The sequence below is a fragment of the Akebia trifoliata genome, chromosome 3 (assembly GCF_017979445.1).
Source record: "Akebia trifoliata isolate Shusen 1 chromosome 3, ASM1797944v1, whole genome shotgun sequence".
Lineage (NCBI taxonomy): Eukaryota > Viridiplantae > Streptophyta > Magnoliopsida > Ranunculales > Lardizabalaceae > Akebia > Akebia trifoliata.
The window spans coordinates 6969617-6978198 of record NC_141377.1 but is presented as its reverse complement, the minus strand read 5'-3'; the positions used below and the strand labels follow the sequence as shown (position 1 = coordinate 6978198).

Here is an 8582-nt window from a genome sequence, read left to right as displayed (position 1 = left end):
TCTTACGAGCTCGAACTACGCAGAAGAAACTAAGGTTTCGAATTGAAAATCATAAAACCCTAACTTGGGTTTGAGTAGAATATTGTTCAGCTAGGAAATCAATTTGGACAAAAAGAAGAAAAAAAATTACGAAGTCTAATTCTAACCTGGGCTGAACCGACTCCGACATCAGAAAATTTTGGATAATATCCAATCCAAATTATATACTACACAGGGGTCATAATAACTCCAAACTTCATATTTGTTTTATTTATTATTTTTTAGATAATTAAAACAAACAACTCTTTTACAAGATAATAATTGAAAGGAGAGGAAAGTTCGTCCACCAATTAGAATATTTTGCTAGAGACCAAAATATTCTAAAAGGGTACCTAAAAAGTAGGAGTAAAATAGGAAATTGTCCTCAAGTTAGAAACTGAAGTGGAAAGAGGGAGAAAGAAACATTGAATGCTTAGGTCTATATGTTATTGATATTTGAGAAGAAGAGGGTTTGCTTGTTTGATCCATCAAAGAAAGGAAAATAGTGATCCATTCATGCAACATCCCATGATGATGAAAACATGTATTCTTCACCAATTCCTTTGATTGGCTTATATACAGCGGCAGTCACATCGGTATGTTTCATGTTTATGATTTGTGATCTATTAAATGGGTTGCATTATAGGAAGCCATGGATTCCTTATCAATTCTTCTCACTCAACTCACTTACACTCACTCTTCTCGCCATAGCTACAAAGTTTCCTGTAGATCTTACTAGTTCAATGCCTTCTGCTCAAGATCAACTTTCCAAACTTACTGGCACTGTCTTAATATGCATTTCGATGAATTTTTTCTCATCTTCACTCTCAACCCAGAGTGATTCTGAATGTTTTTCCAATATCATCTCCTTGAGCATTTTCATAGTAACTGTGATTGTCAATGTTTGTATACAGATTTTCACAGGTGTGATCTTCTCATTCCTTGTAGAACATGTCATAATTATGTCCTGCATGCTATTATTACTCGGAGTGTTGTGGTCCTTGTTTAAACTAAATCACCCTCTTGATATTTCCTCATATTCTAACACTGATGATTAACTTAAGAAGAGTGACTCTCGAAATTCAGAGAGTAAGAATATGGTACATAGATTGAAATTGTTTTATGTATCCCACTATAAAAACAAAGTTGAGATGGAACTCGACGATAACATAGTTTGGATCAGTATGGGCATGTTGTCCACACTTTACACACTGGTTCTCTCACAAGCCGTATTGCGATTGCTTTTTCTTAAGGAGGTGGAGTTTCAATGTGGAATTTCTACTTATAAATGGTCAATGTGGACGGTGGTTTCAACTCAAATTTTCACTATCCATATAGGAAGTATGGTAAGTGTATTGAGATAGTGGTTTGGATTCAAAATCTTTGGAGAAATTGAATTTTCTGATATTTACTTCTTCCCTTCTTCCTAGGTTTCATCGTCTTTAATAAAGCTCCGCAGTCTGGCATTCTTCAAAATTTCTAGAATAAGCCTCATGTTTATCTGACAAACGATCGCAATGAATGGCCTATGGATATTACACATATTGGTCATGGCATTGCTTCTCTTGGGTTATCTCTTACCTTTGGTGTTAAGGGTGTGTTTGATGGCAATCTCTAAAGTTTGTTTTGGTAAACAAAGAAACAATGAAATAGTCCATATGGATGTGCAAGAGTGGTTATAAGGAAACGGTGAAAAAGAGATATATATATATATATATATATATGGGAAATGTTCAGCAACAAACATTTTGGCAAATTTTTTTTCAAAACATGGGTTAGAGATTTTGGAATGAGCTGATTTTTGGTGAGGATGATCTCTACGGTGAGTAGATCATCATCACCAAAAATCAGCCCATTCCAAAACTTCTAACCCCATAAAAAATGGTTTACAAAAAATGGACGGTCCACGATTTTTCAACTTGTAAACTGGGGCTAGAAGTTTTGGAATGGGCTGATTTTTGGTGAGGATGATCTCCTCACCGTAGAGATCATCCTCACCAAAAATCATAGAGATCATCCTCACTAAAAATCAGCCCATTGCAAAACCTCTAACCCATGTTTTGAAAAATGTTTTGTCAAAATGTTTGTTGCTGAATGGGACCCTATATCTATATATATACATATATGGGAACGGTTCGGCAGCCCTAAAGTTTGCCAAGTGTTGTGCCAAATATTTTTTGTAAATCACTTTTGATGGAGTTAGAAGTTTTGGAATAGGCTGATTTTTTGTGAGGATGATCTCTACGGTGAAGAGATCATCCTCACAAAAAATCAGCTCATTTTGAAACTTCTAACCCTAGTTTACAAGTTGAAGAATCGTGGACCGTCCAATTTTTGTAAATCACTTTTGATGGGGTTAGAAATTTTGGAAGAGGCTGATTTTTGGTGAAGATGATCTCCTCATCATAGAGATCATCCTCACAAAAATTCAGCTCATTCCAAATCTTCTAACCCATATTTTGAAAAATGTTTGGCACCAAACTTGGCAAACTTTAGGGCTGCTGAACCATCCCTATATATATATATAGGGAGGGGTTCAGCGGCCCTAACATTTACCCAGTTTCGTGCCAAGTTTTTACGACCGTAAGATAGGGACGCATCTGACGGTTAAGAGAGATGTTTACGGTTTTAAAATAAAACGTAAGTAATTACAGAATGCCCCCTCATCAATTTTTATTTCTTTTAAAAAATCCCTCTTAATAAATTCCTTTCTTCTTCTTCGATCTCTGTCTGTAAACCAAGTTACAGACGTAACTTACGAGAACCTCTCTCTCTCAAGTTTTAGATCGAAGCCTCCTTGAAATGAAACCCTCTCCCTCCCATTTTATCCAAAATGGGCATACCCTGATATCCATTTCCATAGATTCTCCAAATGATAATCAAAAGGCTTACTTCAACTGGCCATATGTCATGAGAGATTAGATTCTTTGGTCTTGGTTATTGCTCTTGGATTTCTGAAAATGACCTTCACTTCAGATACAATCCCTTGCAAGCCATTTTCCAAGCATAGTTTTATGGCTTCATCCAAAGAATTCCTTCTAACGTCTGAGTAAATTTCCAATCCCCCATATGTGAGAAAGAACACCTGATTAAGCAACCACATTAATAAACTTAAGTATTTGAATAAAAGAAATTATCTTTAATTAAAGGGTAATGTCATAAAAAATTGAAAACCGATTTGACTAAGAGTTCATAATCATAAATCATAAAAAGAGAGTATAATTAGAAATACAAAAATCTCTTACAGGGTAGGTTTTCTGCAATTTCCTGATCAGCTCTGTTGCACTTGGTTGGAAAGACGAGAAGATGATCGGTGTCTCTTTGGCATACTCAAATATCACATGCCCATATAAATTGACTACAATTAGAACAAACCCATATAAATTGAGCCGAATTGGGCCAACAACACGTGGAGTAAGACGGCGACGGCGAGAGAGGGTTTAGAGAGAGACAACGATGTAACTTGAGAGAGAGAGATGACGAGAGTGCGACGATGATGGCGAAAGTGTGTGAAACTTAGGGGAAAAAGAGAGAGAGGTTCTCGTAAGTTACGTCTGTAACTTGATTTACAGATAGAGATCGAAGAAGAAGAAAAGAACTTGTTAAGAGGGATTTTTTAAAAGAAATAAAAATTGATGAGTGGGCATTCTGTAATTACTTACGTTTTATTTTAAAACCGTAAACATCTCCCTTAACCGTCAGATGTGTCCCTATCTTACGGCCATAAAAGCTTGGCACGAAACTAGGTAAATGTTAGGGCCGTTGAACCGCTCCCATATATATATATATATATATGAACAGCGTTCCTAAGACTCATATTGGGACTCACATTGCGACACACCGTTTTGTCTTATATGGGCAAAAATGTTTGGAATGGGCTGATTTTTTGTGCGGATGATCTCTGTGGTGAGGAGATCATCCTTGCCAAAAATCATCCCATTCCAAAACTTCTAGACCATCCAATTTTTGTTGAAAAATTATAGACCGTCCAATTTTTGTAAATCAATTTTGATGGGGTTAGAAGTTTTGGAATGGGATGATTTTTTGCCAGGATGATCCCCTCATCACAGAGATCATCCGCACAAAAAATCAGCTCATTCCAAACATTTTTGCCCATATAAGACAAAATGGTGTGTCGCAATGTGAGTCTCAATATGAGTCTTAGGAACGTGACCCTATATATATATATATATATATATATATATATATATATATATATATATATATATATATCTTTAACTGTAAAGATTATCTTTACCAAAAATCAGTCCATTCCAAAACTTCAAACCCATGTAGGACAAAATATGTTGGGCAAATGGTTGGGTGCTAAACGTTTCCCTATTTAAATTAATTACTTTTTACAACCATTAGTATACATATCATAAGGATTGAAGAGTTTGAAGATGATTATTTTTTGTGGAAATATCATGGTTTTGTTATTAATTTATTAGAGAAGATTGAGATCAAGAAGAGCATGTGATCAGTTTGATCAGTTTGGAACATAGCTGTATCCCAACTAATCTTGGAAGGTAATCTCTAAAATATTTAAAGAATTGAGTTAAATTTAGCCAGAGAGAGACAAAGGCCCCCACCACTTTCTATTCAATCACGTGGGTAAATTTAATTCTCTTGAACGAACGACAGATTCATAAGTGAACATGACATCTTTTTCTGCCTTGCCGTTTTCTTTGACTAAGAAGTTCACACGAGGACTCAAAAAAGTCAATTATGGCGGTGGCGGTCAATATTAATATTTGAGAGACAGAGAGGACAATAGGCTACTCCACTTGCCCGGCCCCACATCTTTGGGAAAGAAGCCGATGCTAACACTGCCATTTCATTTTCTTGGGCTGTTTGTTTGCGTTTATTTTCAACATTTAATATATATATATATATATATATATATATATATATATATATTTTGTTGTCAAATCAACATGTTTGTTTATTCATATTTTCTATATTTATGATTGAAAAATAAGTGAAAAAAATTAAATAAAATTGGATCACTTAATTTTTTTTTTTTATTTTGGATAAACACCAATTGTTTTCAATATGGACAAGTACACTTTTACATTGTCTTTGTAGGTGAAATTGCAATGAGGCAAGTTGGCTTAATTAATTAATAATATTTTTTATTCTCAAGTATTATGTGTTTAATATGAAATGAGTGTGAGTTAAACAATATAATGTAGGATTTTCTAAGATTTATTTATTATTTATTATTTATTTATTTACTTTTATATATGGTATATGTGTGTTTAATATTATTTATGAGGTTGAGGATTTTAGGGAGGAAATATTCACCCTAAAGTAAACAAGTTGAATGAAATGTTCTTAGATAAAAGAAAATACCCCTGAGGAAGATCTTGTGTTTTGGGATATAAAGTTTAGCTGAACTGGGGTGAAAATCGGCAAGGAAAGCTTGGTCGAGCAAGAGTGAAAATCGAGTATTATACATTTCACCATATTTATTTTTAGAAAATAATTGAAGCAATACATATTTGTGTGTTGATGTTTTCTATGGATTAAATGAATATGTTGTATGTGTTTTGAAGCATGCCATGTTTTCTTATTATTTTTATAATCTTTGGAAAGAAAGAAAGATCCCATTGAGTCTTTGGACTCATGGTGTTTACCAATTTTTTTCCAGATTTGAGATAGGCGGTGATGATGGGTAAGAAGACTTGGAGAAGAAATTTCTAGTCCTAATTTTAATGTATTATTTATTATTATTATTTTTATTTTTATTTTGTTTTTTCATGTATTTCTCTTTGAACTATTTGGTTGTGATAATTAAATTCAAGAACTTATATAATAAATTTAAATTTAATTCATATTGAAGGATTTTATTAGATTCATGATTGGGTGGTATTATCAATAAATTTAGAGACAAGAATTAATTATTTTAAAAACCCGCGTACTTGGGGTTACCCTTTCTAAAATAGAAATATGGGTTTGTAAATATTGAATTAAAGATATGTAGAAATTAGAAAATAAATATTATAAAAGTTTTCTGTATTTTTTATTGTTATATAATTGAATCAAAAGCACGTAGGAAAAAAGAATAAGGACCATTCGAAATATAAATTTTAAGTCATAGATTTTAGAGTGATCAAAGATCAAGCAGTGAAAATTCTTTTTTGTGTTTTTTTTAGAAGAGAAGTTAAAATTTGTGTACCCAAATTACTATCGAACTATAATAGTAGATTTTAAAAAAATTTCTCACCCTTGGATTTTGTATTGTGATTTAGACAATGCATGATGGTTACGAACTTCTAGAATCAAGGGTGTGACTGAAAGCGCCCTCGATCCGTGGGGTGCGCGGATCCGCTTTTGACCCTTGAGGTTTGGGAGTCGCCACCTAGTTATTACGGTCTAGGAACCGATCAATGACTCTAAACGGATAAAAACTAATCTAAAACCAAGAAAATTGAATTCGGGGATCATGTTACGGGATTGGAAGGTGTCAGGCACCAATCCCGCCCGACCAAAGCCGATCTCTACTAAATTCCCAAGTAAATTACATTGCTAAAACCTAGATTAAAAAAAAAAAAAAAAATTACCTTTCCGATGCAAGGACTTTATTCCCTCAGATCTAACAAAAAGAGCTCCTTGTACCGTGCTCCCTCGCTTCGTTCTGTTTCCGGATTTGACTTTGGATCTCCGAGGCAAGGTATCTCCTTGTTTTTGAATCTAAACTCTTCAAGTTCGTTGAGGATTTGGGGGTGTTTTTAGAAGGCTTTTGGGTGTTTTCTAGACTAAAATTGAAGGAGGGATGTTAGCTAAGGAGTTGGGGCTCCAAAACTAGGGTTTATGGGGGGCTAGGGGAGCTTCTAGACCTACTTCTCTTAGGGTTTATGATTTGATACGAAAATAGGGTGTGAGCACCTCTATTTATAGATGTTTTTAGGGGTTGATTTGGATAGAGTTAGTGTTTAATTAGAGATCTTTTAATTAGAGTTGTGTTTTAGTTAGACTTATTTTAGATAGAATTGTGTTTTAATTAAAATTGTTTTAGGTAGAATTGTGTTTTAATTAAAATTGTTTTAGGTAGAATTGTTTTTAAGTTAGAACTCTATTAGATAGAGTTATTATTTAATTAGATCTTTATTATGACTTTTGGTCTTATTTGATTGATTTTTAATGTTTTGACTTTAGTCTTAATTGATTGACTTTCAATATCTTGACTTTAGTCTTGCTTAATTGACTTTAATTTTTTGGAGAAGGCCCCTCCATTATTTCTTTAATTCTTTGGACCCCCAAATGGAGGGGTCCTTAAAGAAATATCCCACGAACCCTCAACAATTTTGCCTGAGAGTCCGATTAATCGATTTTTAGGTTTAAAATTTTAAATTAATTTCATTAATGTTTCACTTTAATTATTTAATGTTTTATTTATTAATTTCGGAAATTTTTATCATGAAAATTGTGAAATTATCGTTTTGCCCCCAAAGAGGACTTTTCACGTTTTAGGTCAGTTTTTAATGTTCTAGGATGTTTTAGAATCAGTTTTTCGTAAGGAATTCAATGAGAATGTTGGTTTGTGTCATTTATGAAAATTTTTATGTTAAATGGTCGTGAACTTTATGAGGGGCATTTTTGTAATTTTGTCGAATTCTATGAAAATTGACGAAATGATTTATTTGGTTTCGATTTGTTATTTTATGTGTTTGAATGAGTTTTCCTAAGCGTAACGTAGGCTCTAGGATTGTTTTGAGGTTAGGGGTATTTTGGTAATTTGATAGTTTTTAGTGATTTTTATCGTGAAGCTTCTTTTTGGTTTGCAAGATGATGATTTCTATGTTTCTGGGGTCGTATTTACCTAGCGTAGCGTGGTTTTTAAGGTTTTGTTAGTTTGAGATACCTCATCCGGATTTCTGAAACACATCTGGTAACAAAATAAAGCAATGGAATACACATCCATCATTGGGAATCATTGCGATCGGGTTGACGAGTTGATTAATCAGGCGAGTGCAAAAATGGGGTGTCTACAGTGACAAAGTGGTAATAGAGCATCAGTTAGTAGATCTTAGGGATCAAGAAAATATTGTGAACGATCCAAATAAATGACATGGAGAACCTTGATATACCTAACCTTAAAAGGAATTATCATTATTAATATTATTTATATTAAGGTCCTAAATAAATTATCTTTACATAGATTATGGCTTGACCTAGAGAGGGTGTAATTAGGATTTCTCCTACTTGTAGACAATAGGCTCCGGAAGTACCAGCAGCGAGACATCAAGCTCAAGAGCTTCTAGTTAGGAATTAAGGAAGTGCTAGACTGGCAACGCTTAATTTACACCACATTTAGTAGCTACCGAAGAGTTAAAGTCGAAGAAATTCCGTTTGGGACTTCGACCGTCCATTCGGGAGAAGTTAATAGGTACAAGGGTTCACACTTACACTGAAATGGTAAAAACGGTTTATTTGTAGAAGGTGAACTACAAGATATTAAGAGAATTTGAGACAATCCGTGGAAGGATCAAGGGAAAAAATTGAGGGAGAGTCAGCAGAGAATTGAACCTAGTAAAAGGCAAACGATAATTCCGTAACAA

The 8582-nt window shown here is 33.8% G+C and overlaps 1 protein-coding gene across 2 annotated transcripts in view; it reads left to right on the top strand.

The window, feature by feature from the left end:
- The window catches only part of LOC147405808 (uncharacterized), a 75208-nt gene that overhangs the window by 35527 nt on the left and 31099 nt on the right, over positions 1-8582 (top strand). The gene's annotated exons all lie outside the window — the stretch shown is intronic.